This window comes from Balaenoptera ricei, chromosome 8, assembly GCF_028023285.1.
Source record: "Balaenoptera ricei isolate mBalRic1 chromosome 8, mBalRic1.hap2, whole genome shotgun sequence".
Classification (NCBI taxonomy): Eukaryota; Metazoa; Chordata; class Mammalia; order Artiodactyla; family Balaenopteridae; genus Balaenoptera; species Balaenoptera ricei.
The window spans coordinates 18,817,850-18,832,553 of record NC_082646.1 but is presented as its reverse complement, the minus strand read 5'-3'; the positions used below and the strand labels follow the sequence as shown (position 1 = coordinate 18,832,553).

Here is a 14,704-nt window from a genome sequence, read left to right as displayed (position 1 = left end):
TCTGTGGCCTTTCGTGCCTGATTTCTTTCACTTAGTTGCATCCATGATGTAGCATGTATCAGTAATCCACTCACTTTTATGGCTGAATTCCCTGATCCTGTTTTCTTCATACTGTTTGAATACAAACTTTAAAATATGTTGAGGGTGAAACTCTGTTTTAAGGGCACATCTATTAGGCCAATTCATTTAAAGAAGGTGAAAATGGAGATATTGTTGTGAAATGATAATCGTTGAGCAGCCTCAGCTAATTTGATAATGAAAAGTTTGGGAAATATTGCAAAAAATTATTTGCTTTATATTAAAAGCCTTTTAAACAAGGATTCAGGAGATTGTCTTTTTCTTGCAGGTAACTTAAATGAGGCAGAAGAAACTAACTGCCCTTTAAAACAGATTTTGAAAGGATTTTATTTATTCTGAATAGACGAATGGGAGTACAGGTTGTTCATATCCAATATGGACTCCCTGTCCAAACACTGTTTATCATTCTAGCCACCACTATCGAATTATATTTCTTGAGACTAATGCAGCTTAACTCCTGCATATTACTTTTGAAAATTCATCTATCAAATCCATTAATACAGTATAAACAAGAGATGTTCATGTTTCAGTGCAGTTCAAATATCAGGTATAAAGAGCCCTCAGTAAGAAAAGGAATCCTATATCTCTTGCCAGAATGTGGTCAGCTCTGGGGTGCTTTGCTAGCTGAAAGACACTTTTATTGTTAAGAGGATAGAGGTTGCTTAAGAGAGATGAGAGGCAAAGAATTTTAAGTACTTGTTTGTGTTAAAAACAGTGCTAGGCTATCTCATACTCTATATCAGTCAAGGCTCACCATTTTACATATGTGAAAAGCGAAGTTAAAAGTGTTTCAGTAACTTACAAAAAGGCACGCAACCACTAAATTCAAGCAAGAATTGAATCCCAAATCTGTCACACTGAAGTTTGAGCTAATATTGAGATTAATAAAAATAGCACTAAATTAAAAGTTCAGAGATATTTTTTATTTCGTAGTCTTTCACTAACCCTCTTTGGAGATAAATCATTTCATTTATATGGGCCTTAGTTTTCACAACTATAGTAGTTGGAAGTTTGACTAGGTGACCTCTATGTAGTCTTCCAATTCTAAAATGTTCCATTAATTTGGCTTCCTACAATAATTGTCATTGCAATATATGCGTGCTGCCACCAAGTAGCAGTAGAGAGTACTAGTTCCTTTTTTAACCCTAGTGGGGAATGCATTTTGACATCAGACTTATCCGTCAATAGTACAGCCTGTTAATATAACTATAAAAGAACAAAATAATCTGGTATTATTTCCTGTAAAGCAGAAGCTTTACATTGTGTCTATGAATCGTATCAGAATCACCTGTAGGTTTTTAAACATAGAGGAAATCCAGAATCCATTGGATGAGGACTTTCAGAGATGGGACTTGGGCATCTGGATTTTTGGGCTCCCATCATTTGTATATTTTATTTTATTTTATTTTTTGCCTATGTACAACATTTGTCACATCCTCTTGAATCTTTAGTAATTTCTGTTTGTTTTAAAAGTTTAGACTATTCCATAATCTTCACCTACTTTTCATAAGGCGTTATCTGTTATGTTTATTCACTCTTGTGCTTCTCCTGGTTAAAACTTCATTTTTTCTTTCTTTTGGTGGGGGGGGCCTGCCTCATGGCTTGCAAGATCTTAGTTCCCTGACCAGGGATTGAACCCCAGGCCCCCAGCAGTGAAAGCGCCAAGTCCTAACCACTGGACCACCAGGGAATTCCCAAGACTTCTTTTTTAAATGACTTTTTTTCCCACTCTGATTCATTCCTGGGATCAGTTTCATGTGGGAACATTAAACCAACCTTGCATTACTAGAATAAAGCCACTTTGATTGTGATATATTACTGTTTTACATACCATGGATACAGTTTGTGCTTTTATTTACAAATTTTGCATGCATGTTCAAAAGAGAAACTGGCCTATGATTCTATTCTTGTAATATTCTTTTTACTTTTGATCTGAAGCTTTCGTTGGCCTTATAAACATTTCGAGCAATGTATTATTTTCTGTTTCCTGGAAGGGTTTTATGTAAGATTACCAATATTTCTTCCCTAAATATTCGGAGGAATTTACTTGGAAAGCCATTTATCCCTGGAAATCATTTTCTGTAAAGGTACTTAATTATACAAACAACTTTTTGAGTAGATATAGATTTTTTAGATATTTCTTTTCTTGGGTTAGTCTTGTTAGGTTGCATGTTTTAAGAATTTGTAATTTTGGATGAATTTTCAAATTTATAAATATAAAATTATAATTTTAACAGCTTTATCGGGATGTAATTTACATACCATAATTTAACCCTTTAATGTATACAATTCAGTGGTTCTTAGTGTAACCACTAAAAGACGTGTGTAACCATCACAACCATCCAATTTTAGATTTCTGTCCCCCCACAAAGAAACCCATTACACGTTAACAATGTTTTTTCATTCTCTCAACCCTCTCAGCTCTAGGCAACCCCTAATCTCCTTTCTGTCTCTACAGATTTGCTATTCTGGGCATTTCATATAAATGGGACCATACAATATGTGACCTTTTGAGAGTGGCTGCTTTTCTTTACAGAATGCTTTCATGGTTCATCCATGTTGTAACATGGATCAATATTTCATTCCTTTTTATAGCTGAATGCTATTCTATCGTACGGATATTCCACATTTTGTTTATTCATTTGTCAGATTGACATTTGAATTTTTTCCACCTTTTGTTTTTAGAAATATGCTTCTATGAACATCCACGTACAAGCTTTTGTGCAGACATAAGTTTCTATTTCTCTTAGGTATATATTTAGTAGTGGAACTGCTGGGTCATAGGGTAACTCTATGTTTAACACTTGCAGGAACTGTCAAGCTGTTTCGTAAAATGGCCGCACATTTTGTAAAATGGCTCAGACTGTACTTTCTATCCAAAGGTATCCAAAGTCACTTTAGATGCAAAAGGTTTAAAGTTGACCTTTGCTGCTGCCCAAATCGTAGCCACTGTGGGCAGTCTGCCAGATGGCATCTTAGGTTTCTCAGGAAGAAATTAGAATACACGAAGGGGGAAATAAGTGTACAATTACATAACGTAGATTTCATATTTAATTTTTGGGAAAAGCAATAATTAGGTGGCTTTTGGTTTTAACTGGAAATAGCCACTCATTGGGAAATAATTACTCGCTAATGGCCTTAGCGAGTCACTCTGGAGCTTCTCCTAGAACTAGAAAACCTAAGCTCTGCTCCCAGCAGAACCTGGAGCCGCTGCCCAGTGCTGGCGAGGCAGCACAGAACAGGGGCGTCGTCGCTGGAGGGAGCGGAGACGGCGCAGCCCCTCTGGAAAGGAGTTGGCCAGCTCCCTAGAAAGCGAACCGCCATTGCCCACTTTTCCCCAGTGTCACCTCTTGTGCAAGTCCAGTCCGCGTCCCAGCAGGATCCTGACGTTGACACGACTGCCCCTGTCATCCGTTGCCCTGGGAAGGCCCCCGGCGGCTTTCGGTCTGGGGCTCTTCCCAGTCAGGCGAGCGTTTGTGTACAGCTTCTGTGTGGACTTCAGCCTCCATTTCCCCGGGGTAAGTGCCCATGACTGCGGTTGCCGAGTCCTGCGACGGCTGCTTTTTGAGGAAGTTTCGCGGTAGGGGAGCGCCTGGCCTGAGCCCCGCGTGCCGGCCTCTGCCCATCTCTCTGCCGCCTCAGCCCCAGGAGGGAAGGTCCACGTGGACCAGCGCTCCCTCTGCACCTGCTGTGCCCTCCGTCCTCAGGGTCACAGGGCTTCCCCAGAGCATGGGCGGCGTGGGCCCCTCCCTGCGTCCCGCCCCACCCCCGCCTCATCCGGGCCCCCCGCCCCCCGTGGCTTTGGTGGGAGGGTCTCAAGGAAGGACCCCCTCCTCCGAGCCTACTCCACCCTCAGCCCCGGCTCCCACAGAGCTTCCGTCCCGACGCCAGGCCCGTGGGGCTCCCGCAGCAGCAGCGCTGGGACTGCCGGGTTTCTGCAGTTCAGTTCGGACTCCATCTACCCGGAGTCAGACCCCGCAGGTCAGGGCTTGGCCCACGCCAGCCACAGGTCCACGTCGTCCTCTGCGCTTGTGGCCGACAGGCTGTGTCAGGAGTTCCCACGCCCCCAGCCTGAGTTCCGTTCGTTGGCTAGCGCGGGCCCCCAGAACACAAGCCCCCAGTCCACGGACTAGAGCACCGGGCTATTCGAAAGGAACAGCCAGGTGGAAGGAGGAGGTGGGGAGGCGTGGGGCGGGGCGCGGGGCTTCCAGGCCGCCTGCAGGCACCCACGCCACAGCTCTCTGAACCCCATGTTTACCGAGATTTTGTTCCACGAGCACGATTACAGCGGGGGCCATGGGCAACGGATTCACGTTGCAACCCCTGGCCCTCTCCCCTCGCAGGAGGTGGGCAGGCAGGGGGACTGTAACATGCAACCCGGCCTGTGGCTTTAGGTTTAGAGGTTGTGTGCCAGGACTGGGGGCCAAGACCCGACCCCTTTCTCCCGTAATTCACAGCACGGCTCATCCTGGGCACGGAGGCTGGGGGACGACGGGAGGCTGAAGAGCATGGCGTCCACCTTCACCCCCTCCCTCCTCTCTTGGCTGAGCCCTGCGGCCCCGCGGGTTCCCAGTGGGGGCCCCCCCCGGGGGGCCTGTCCCTTCAGGTCCTCCCAGCTGCCTGACACCCCTCTGCCCCCAGCGTGGACCCCCAGAGCCCCCAGCTCTTCCCACTCCTGGTCCAGCAGGACGGGGTCCCTGCGGCACCCTGGACAGGCGGGCGATGGGCAGCCCGGCCCCTCCCGGGAGGCAGCCCCGTGGGGTGGGGAGGGGGGCGGGCACTGCGAGCCACCCATGGTCGAGCGCGTCACCTCGGTGCGTGGCGTGGGGCGCCGTGGCTACACGCATCTTGATGGCAGGGATCAGACCCAGCTCTGCCACCAACTGGCTGGGTCCCCGGAGGCCGGTCACTGGACCCCATTGTCCCTGTTCACAATCTGCAACGTGCGTGACCCGAGGACCCCCTCACAGGTGGTCGTGAGGGCTGACCGAGTCGGTTTGTGTGGAGGACAGAGAACAGTGAGGCCAGCAGGTGCGGAAAGAGCTTGTCACTCATGGTGCTGGGCAGGGGCACGCCTTGTCACCTAGGGCCTCCCAGGAGCACGAGGGTTCGGCAGGAATGAGGGGAGGGGTGGCTGGGGACTGGAGCCTGAGGTGTGGGTCCCCGGGAAGGAGCAGGCTCAGGATTGGCTAGAATGAGCCCGGGGCTCCGGGCCTCTCCGGGGTGATGAGGGCAGGGGGACGGTGGCCCCGAGTGTGGGAGCCCCGTACAGAAGGGGCTGGGGTGCAGCCCTGCGCGGGCTGGTTTGCGTCAGAAAGTGACAGACGCGGTGAACGCGGGTACCAGGCCCAACCCAGGGCTCAGCGACAGCTCTTGTTCCTCAACACAAACGCTGTCCCGCTTCGGCCGGTGCTGTGCCTTGCGGTGGAGGAAAGCGGGACTCAGAGGACTGTGGGACTCCGGCATCCAGGGTGGGGCCCGGGCACGTGGGCCCCGGAGTCCACCGGAGCGGCGGGCACATGGAGCTTCGAGGCTGGGGGAGGTGAGGGTGTGGACAGTGGGGCTGCGCAGACTGCCTTGACACTTGAGAACCACTGGCCCGAGGGACCACGGGGACGCCCGTGGAGGGGGGCGCCCAGGAGAGGCGGCCTGCTGGCGCGGGGCGGGGTCCTGAGTGCCGCCCCGCCCTCCCAGGGCGCCCTGTGCTCCTGCCCAGTCGTGGCCGGTGGGGCCGTGAGGCTGCAGGGAGGCCAGTGCCCGGCACGGCGCCTGCTGCCCGCAGAGGCCCGGCGTCCCTCAGGCTGCTTCTGAGCCAGGCGTGCCCGACGAGCCCGTGCGCCTGGCAGAGCCAGCGGGCACGCTCCCCCAGGGCCCCTCCTGTCCTCCGACAGGCACGTCTGCTCAGCCGGGGAGCGGGGCTGGGCGCGCTGAGTCCTGGGCCGGGCAGGGGGTGCAGCCTGGGCAGGTCCTTGAGGCACCCCGCCTGCTGCTGGCCCGGCAGGGGCCCCGCGGAACCGGCACCTTCCTCTGCGCCGCACGTCGCTCCCTCCCCCAGGCTGGTCCATTTCTACCTGTTTCTGCAAACCAGATAGACCCTGAAGGGACAGAAACTTAGCTCCGTTGAAACGGCTGAAGCTTAGGCTGTCACCTTGGGGTAACTCCTGAGGAGGGTCCTAACAGTTAGGACCCGAGGCCCTTTCTTTCCCATCTCCCTCCTCTCGTCCGCCTCATCCGCCTCTTCTCCTTGAACCCCCCTCCGTGCTCCCGCCCCCCGATTTTACAGCCGTCTTCTTCCTTCAGAAAATCAAGAGCATCAAGAAGAAGCTGAGGACTTCCCTGTTAGCGCAGTGGTTAAGAATCCGCCTGCCCATGCAGGAGACATGGGTTTGAGCCCTGGTCCGGGAAGATCCCACATGCCACGGAGCAGCTAAGCCCGTGCGCCACAGCTATTGATCCAGCGCTCTAGAGCCCGTGAGCCGCAATTACTGAGCCTGTTTGCCACAACTGCTGAAGCCCGTGCGCCTAAAGCCCATGCTCCGCAACAAGAGAAGCCACTACAATGAGAAACCTGCTCACCACAACTGGAGAAAACCCGTGTGCAGCAACGAAGACCCAATGCAGCCACAAATAAATTAATTAATTTTTTAAGTTTTAAAAGATAATAATAGTAAACATCACACTTTAGCTGGGCAGGAGTCAGAGTTTTATTATCAGTCTAGGCAAGACCAAAAATTCAAAGCAAATTCAATTTTGCTTAAGGGAACATTGTAAGGTAACAATTCTTCATATTACATGCCTCATATGACCCATTTCAAACCATAGAGAATGACACCTTTATGTGTCACTGTCCCAGGAGACAAACAAATGTGAACAGCTAAAACATTTAAAAGTGCACCAAGCTTCGGAAGTCTCAAACAAAACTTGAATTTTCTGTACATACTCCTGTCAAATGAAGTTATTTCCTGTACACCACTCCTCTTGCAAAGTGGTCTTCTATTTCCTTTCATTTGACCTAGATCGGCTAGGAGACCTAGAAAAAGATCGGGACGGCTTGTGATTTCTTTCCTGGGACAGGGATCTCTCTCTTCTCCTGTATCTAGAAAGGGACCTGCTCTGGCTGAGGGAGAAGCTTCTCCGTCTTGGAGATGTGTGGCGAGGTGGAGGACTCCTCCTCCGGTAATCATCTCGAGGGCGACGACCCCAAGAAGGAGGCGGTCACGATTTCGACTTCTCTTTTCCCCATTCGACAGGTCCACTCTTACTCGGCAGCCACATAGCGTTCTCCCATCTAGTTCTCGGACAGCATCGGCTGCATCTCGGGGGTCTTCACGTTCAACAAGAGCGAAGCCGGGAGGGTTTTTAGCAACCCACACACTTCAGAGTGGTCCATAATAGCCTAAAGCTCGTTCCAATTCAGTCTTGTTACCACTGTTTCCAAGATTCCCTACATAAACTTGACAGTCCGACGGACAGGAATCACGATGCAAGACCCTCATGGCTCCTGGGTTTCACGGGCCACGGGGTGATCCCGGACCTCTAGAATCTGGCAGCTGAATCTGCTCGCACAAGCTGTCCTGTGGGGATGCTTTTCCCCCTATGTGTCCAGCCCGGGGCCCTACTGGCTTGGCCCGGCCTCCCGGGTGAGAGGGTGAACCCCAGCTCCCTGGAGCAGACACTCAGAGCCCTGTTGACCGGACTCACGGGACTGCGGCAGCGGCTGGACATGTGTGGCCAGCCTGGTGGTGTTTGGCCCCGTCTGCAGTTCCAGTTCCAGCTGAGAAAGAGCCTCGCTCTGTAATTTTCTCCTGGTTATGTAAGGATCCCCGGTGTCATTTGACAGAAATGTAGACGGTGTGTTCTTTCTCTGTTTTCTCCCTGCTTCCTCTCCTCTCTGTCTCTGTCTGTCTGTCTCTCTCTGTCCCTCTCCCTCTCTGCCTCTCCTTCCCTGCTGCTCCCACTCCTTCCTGAGAGAGGATAGACAGAGTGTGAGAGAGGGAGACTCAGAGGGAGAGGGAGGGAGAGGGAGGGAGAGGGAGGGAGGGAGAGGGAAGAGGGAGAGGAAAGAGGGAGAGGAAAGAGGGAGAGGGGGAGAGGGAGAGGGAAGAGGGAGAGGAAAGAGGGAGAGGGGGAGAGGGAGAGGGAAGAGGGAGAGGGAAGAGGGAGAGGGAAGAGGGAGAGGAAAGAGGGAGAGGGAAGAGGGAGAGGGGGAGAGGGAGAGGGGAGAGGGAGAGGGGAGAGGGAAGAGGGAGAGGGGAGAGGGAGAGGGGAGAGGGAGAGGGAAGAGGGAGAGGAAAGAGGGAGAGGAAAGAGGGAGAGGAAAGAGGGAGAGGAAAGAGGGAGAGAGGGAGAGGGAGAGGGAAGAGGGAGAGGGAGAGAGGGAGAGGGAGAGAGGGAGAGGGAGAGGGGGAGAGGGACAGAGGGAGAGGGAGGGAGGGAGAGGAGAGGGAGAGAGGGAGATGGACGGAGGTCTCTTCCTCCCTCCCTCTCCCTCTCTCCTCCTTCTCTCCCTCCCTCCCTCACCCTCTCTCCCTCTCCCTCCGTCCATCACCCTCCCTCCCTCTCCCTCTCCCCCTCTCCCTCCTTCCTCTCCCTCTTTCCCCTGCCTCTTTCCTCTGCCTCTTTCCTCTCCCTCTAGAGACGGAGGGAGAGGGAGAGGGGGGAGAGAGAGAGGGAGGGAGAGGGAGTGAGGGAGAGGGAGAGAGAGAGAGAGAGAGAGAGGGAGGGAAACAGGGAGAGAGAGGGAAGGAGACTTTTCTCCTTCCCTCTCTCTCCCTGTTTCCCTCCCTCTCTCCCTCTCCCTCTCTGCCCCCTCCCTCTGTCTCCCTCTCCCTCGTCTCTGCCTCTCCCTCTGTGTCTCCCTCTCTGGGAGGGAGTGAGGAGATGGAGACACGGAGGGAGAGGGAGAGTTGGAGGGAGAGGGAGAGGGAGAGGGAGGAGAGGGAGAGAGGGATAGAGGGAGGGAGAGACGTCTCTCTCTCCCTCCCTCTATCCCTCTCCCTATCCTTCTCCCACCTCCCTCTCCCTCTCCCACCTCCCCTCTCCCTCCCTCTCTCTCCCTCTCCCCCCACCTCCTTCCCTCTCTGGAGAGGGAAGGAGGTGGAGGGAGAGGGAGAGAGAGGGAGGGAGGGGGGAAGAAGAGGGAGGGAGAGGGAGAGAGGGAGGGAAAGAGGGAGAGGGAAAGAGGTAGAGGGAGAGAGGGACAGGGAAAGTGGGACAGGAAAGTGGGAGGGAGAGAGGAAGAGGGAGAGAGGGAGAGGGAAAGGGGGAGAGGGAAAGTGGGACAGGAAAGTAGGAGGGAGAGAGGGAGAGGGAAAGAAGTAGAGGGAGAGAGGGACAAGGAAAGAGGGAGAGGGAGAGAGGGAGGGAGAGAGGGACAGGGAGAGAGGGAAGGAGAGGGGGAGAGGAAGGGACAGAGAGAGGCAGAGGAAGAGATGGAGAGAGAGGGAGAGTGAGAGGCAGGGAGGGGGAGGGAGGAAGAGAGGGAGAAGGGCTGAGGAGGGGGGCTCCCTCCCCCTCCCATGCTCTCCCCACTGCTTTCTCTTTCTTCTGCTTCAACAGACACCAGGCACCTTTTAGATCAGATCTGAAGTCAACGTTGATGCTTGGACGGCCTGACCTCCCTGCTGACTTCCAGCCCTGGACCACAGCTGGGAGATGAAGTCTACGGGGCCCTGGGCGGCGGGCTGCACAGGCCCCTTCTCTGATGCCCAATCTCTCCTTGTTTACGAGGCAGCCGCCAGCTCCCCTCCCTGACTCCCCAAGATTTTGGGCCTTTTTAATATGTGTCCATAATGCCATGAGCTACTATTTAACTTTTCTACGAGGACCCATTTCCCAAAATGCAGTGGTTTTCGGCCTTGGCTGCACTAGAGAACCCCCAGGGAAGGGAGAGAAGTCTCTCCCTCCCTCTCTCTCCCTCTCCCTCCGTATCTCCTTCTGCCTCTCTCCCTCTCCCTCTGGGGTGATGCCCGATGAGCTCAGATTCGCAGATGTTCCCCCCATCCCCTCTCTGTGCCTTGCGTGGGGTCTGGGCCTTCTCACATTCAGACATCGGTTCCTGCAAGGACACTTGCGTTTGGTCCATACCGCGTGTGGCTGCAGCCTGTGCTTCTCCCGTTTAGCATCTTCAGTAGATGGGGGCTGTGCACGAGCCCTTCATCTTCCCCGCAGACACCACTGGTGCTTGCTCGGCCTCGCGGGTGATGCGGGGGGCACGGGGGACAGTCCTGTGTCCCCACCTTCTTGGGCTGCAGACAGGCCACGTTGGTCCTGTGGTGACTGGGGGCTCCCAGGAGAACCCCACCGCAGAACCGGAGAGGTGGCCCCAGAGAAGGTGGCGTACGCCTGGGGCCGGGCCTCACCAGCCAGCCACGGGCCACCTGCAGCAACAGGCGTCTCGCCGTCCAGGGGCTGGGTGTTCGGGCGCCGTGGGCACGAGCTGCTGTCTGCTCGGCAGCCGAGTTTGTAATGTTGAGCCCGGGGAGGCCCCTGGGTGGCTCCTGGAGAGGCTGGCCGCATTTCTTCCTGCCCTTGGCCTTAGAGCCCATCACGGTTCACACCGTTTCTGGTTCCAAAAGGACCTGTGTTAAGAAAGACCACGTGTTAGGACAGCACCAAAGTGTCTAGAAATCCGGGCCAGGAGGAGGAGGGAGGGGGATTGGCTGTGCCCGCCAGTGGCCTGAGAGCCCTGCCCGCCTGCAGAGACCTGGCCCGGGGCCCCACGGGGAGGGCATGGCCCACGGTCCCCAGCGCCGGCCGGCTCTGGGTTCCAGGAGAACTGCACGATCCTCGGGGAGCTGGTGAGTCTGCAGGCCCAGAAGTCCTGCCTGCTGGGGTTCAGCACGCGTGCCGACTCCGTGCTGGAGATGAACATAGCCAAGACCAGCCAGGTGGTGGCCACTTTCCTAGGTAACCCCGCCTCCACCTGAGTCCCAGTGGGGAGGGCGTCAGGCGGACCTTAACTGGACGTGGTGCTGCCTGAGACCCCACTGTGTCAGCCCTTGGGGGTCACCTTCCCGGACCCTTCATTCTGCCTCGAGGGGCGCAGGGTGGGGCGGCTGGGGGGCCGCCACAGGGACATAGCCGAGCCTCTTCCCTCCGCCCGCAGATGAGCTGGCCCAGAAGCTGAAGCCCCTCGGGGAGCAGGAGCGGCCGTGATCCTGGAGCTAAAGAAGGCCGAGTGCCAGAGGCGGGGCCTGCACTTTGCCGGTCCCATCAATGCCTGGGACCCGCGCTAGTACATGAACCAGGGGGAGGAGACGCGCTACCACGTGGACCAGCACCTGCTCAATGAGTCCTTCCCCATGCAGGTGGTCACGCGCGGGCGGCTGGGCATCTCCCAGGAGCTGCTGGGGCTGACCTTCGACCTGGATGAGGGCGCCAACGTGTGTCACCAAGACGTGAGGCTCTACACGGTCCGGGACGTGGCCTCGGGCAAGGTCATCCATCGGCAAGTTCTACCTGGACCTCTACCCTCGGTGCGTGCGTGCGTGCGTGAACCTGTCGGCCGTGGGCCGGGGCTCCTCTGCGGAAGCGGGGCCTCACCCTGCGTCCCTCCCCAGGGAAGGGAAGTCCGGGCACGCGGCCTGCTTCGGCCTGCAGCTGGGCTGCCTGCAGCAGGATGGGAGCCGCCAGATCGCCATCGTGGCCATGGTGGCCAACTTCACCAAGCCTACGCCCGACCCACCCTCCCTGCTGCAGCACCATGAGCTGGAGACCTACTTCCACGAGTTCTGGCAAGCGATGCACCAGCTCCGCTCCCAGGTGGGTGCGGGTGTGGGCGCGGGGCTGCGGGCAGGGGCCGGGGAGGGCCCGGGCGCGCGTGGTCCTCAGGCAGACCCTCGCCACGGGATTCTTCCGCTGATGTCACCCCGCACGTGGCGACGCCCTCGGTGTCAGCTTCCACCATCAAAGCCCACGCACTGGGCGCGTAAACAACAGAAATGGATGTCCTCGAGACTCTGGAGGCTGGAAGCCCCAGATCAAGGAGTCACGACTGGTTCCCTGCATGTTAAGTACATGTACTCAAGAGCTGCCTTTAAAAAAGACAAGAGAAAAGAAAGGCACGTTGCATGCAAGTCTGGTGACAGGCGGCGATGAGAACCAGAGGGAAGGCTCTGGGGCCGGGAGCGCCGCGCCCTGTGAGGCCCTGGGGCTGCTGCCAGTCTCAGTGGAGGCTCAGCAAGTCCCAGTGGCTTCCCCACGGCGGGGGGGGGGGGGGGCGAGCTGAGCGTCTGGGCTCAGGACCCACTGCTCGTCGTTCAGTCTTCCTGCGGTCAGCCCTTCGTCCTGAGAGCGATGCTCTCACAGGCTGCACCGGAGCGCGTGGGGACACTTCACTGAGCTGTGCAGCCATCACTACTGCCCTGTTCTGGAACATTTCCATCACCCCAAAAATGTCCCTCACGTCCTTAGTTATCACTCCCTCCCCTCCCCAGCCCCTGACAACCAGGAACCCACTCTCTGACTCTGTGGATCTACCTGTTCTGGACGTTTCCCCTCAGTAGGGTCACACCCTGTGTGTCCTTCTGTGTCTGACTTCTCTCGCTGAGCACCGTGTTCTCAGCGTCCATGCACGTGGCAGCGAGTGTCAGGGCTTCACCCCTTTGCGTGGCTAAGGGCCAGAAAAAAGAAAAAAGAAAAGAAAGGCACGTTGCCTGCGAGTCTGGTGACAGCCGGTGATGAGAACCAGAGGGAAGGCTCTGGGGCCGGGGGCACCACACCCTGTGAGGCCCTGGCGCTGCTGCCAGTCTCGGTGGGGCACGGGCAGCGCCGTCCCCCAGGGGCTGCGGGACAAGCTCATCAAGTCCCGGCAGGCCAACTCAGGTGCGGCCGGGCCGAGGGAAGGGAAGGGGGTGCCCGGACCGCCCGGCTGGAAAGCGCGGCCTGGACACAGTGCCATCCCCCCGTCTCCTTCCTCCCGCCCCCCAGGCCTCTTCAACCTGCGCCAGATCGTCCTGGCCGAGGTGGACCAGGCCCTGCACATGCAGACGCCCGCGGACCCGGCCCAGGAGAATGCCCGCCTCTGCCAGGAGATCCTCGGGGGCCCAGCCACGCCAGGTAGCCAAGCGCACGCCGGGCCCACCTTAGCGGTCGGTTGGCGGCTACTGCCCAGGTCAAGAGGATCGTCTGGTGGTGTGTGAAAGGGAACTGACTGACAGGCTCTGGCCGAGGCCCGGTGACCTCTGGCCTCTTCCTGCCTCGGTTCCTTGGCTGGTCCCTCCAGCTGTGGCCCGCGGAGTCCGAGGGTGGGGTGGGCGTATCTGCACGTGCTTTCTGGAGCGCCTGGAAGAGGCAGGAGAGGGCTTCATAGCCTGGACGGAACGCGTCGACGAGGTTTGCAGGTGCGTGTCGGTGCGGACACGCGGTTCACTCCCTCGTGAGCACTTTAACCCACGCTCTCCCCGTGCTGGAGGGCGAGCCCTGACTCATCCCTCGGAGCCTCGGCGGCTGACCTTGTAAGAGGCTTAGGGGTGAACCCTCGTGAGCTTCAGCAGAAAGTCGGCAAAGATTGATTTGTGTCCCTCCACTGAGTTGCCCACAAGGTCCCCGTTTTCTACAAGTGTTGGGCCAATACTCCCTCTAGTGGCAGGGGACTCAGACAGGGCTGCTTGAGGCCCCAAGCTCTGGGCTCTGGGGAAGGGGCACGGAGCGGCCAGGCGGCCGGGCAGGAGCCTCTCCGCGTGTGTCCCAGGGACCCACCTGCCTGCGACCTTCGGCCGCCTGGCAGGAAGATACAACGCCCAGTCCTATGGCTACCTGTGCAGCGAGGTGTGCTCCGCGGACACGTTCCACACACGCTTCAAGCAGGACGGCGTCCTGAGTGGCAAGGTGAGAGGCCGTCCTGCCGCGCAGACCAACACGGAGGTCCCTGGCCTGGGCCTAGATGCTTGTGCCGCCCGCCTGGGCCAGCCAGGCTCTGAGAGCCCTGCCCTGGACCTCCTGCTCCCCTGCCCTTTGTTGAGTCACAGCAGAGGTGGCCACACCCACACCCTCAGTGAAGGCGGAGCTCCACCCTCCTGCAGCCCCGCCCCCTCTCGGCAGGTTGCCATGGACTACAGAAGCTGCATTCTGAGGCCAGGGGGCTCCAAGGATGCCAAGGGCATGGTGAAGCTCTTCCTGGCTTGCGACCCCACGCAGGATGCCTTCCTCCTGAGCAAAGGGCTGAAGGTTGAGGGCTGCAAGCCGCCGGCCTGCTGACGGCACGGGGTTCTGCCCACCCAGGCGGGCCCGGTGCCTTAGCGCCCCGCCGGGGCGGGGGAGGGGCCGCGTGTCCTCCAACCCCTGAGTCCCTGGCGGCCGGCCTCAGCCAAAAGTCTCCACCTGGACGTGTCTGGAGAGCCTGGTGTCAAGGCTCCCCCTTGTTGCACTAATGCAATCCCTTCCTGGGGAGCTTTCCTGCTTACAAAACGGTTCTTTGAAAACGCAGCCATTTATAAAAAGACTCCACTCCTGGTCTCTGCCTGCGGTCCCTTCCACCACAGGAGCGGCATGGGGGCCATCACACTGGGGGGAGTTCTGACCTTGGTCGGGGATCAGCCCTGCGGCCGTTGCAGGCTGCTCTCCGCTGGTGTAGCGTCTGGGTCACTGGGAGATGGCTGAGCTGTGGGGTGAGTTCACACGGGGA

The 14,704-nt window shown here is 56.8% G+C and overlaps 2 pseudogenes; one reads left to right on the top strand and one right to left on the bottom strand.

The window, feature by feature from the left end:
• Positions 1–6,758: 6,758 nt before the first annotated feature.
• Positions 6,759–7,574, bottom strand: LOC132369636 (serine/arginine-rich splicing factor 3-like; annotated as a pseudogene).
• Positions 7,575–10,943: 3,369 nt separating this feature from the next.
• LOC132369641 (thimet oligopeptidase-like) lies at positions 10,944–14,704 on the top strand (annotated as a pseudogene).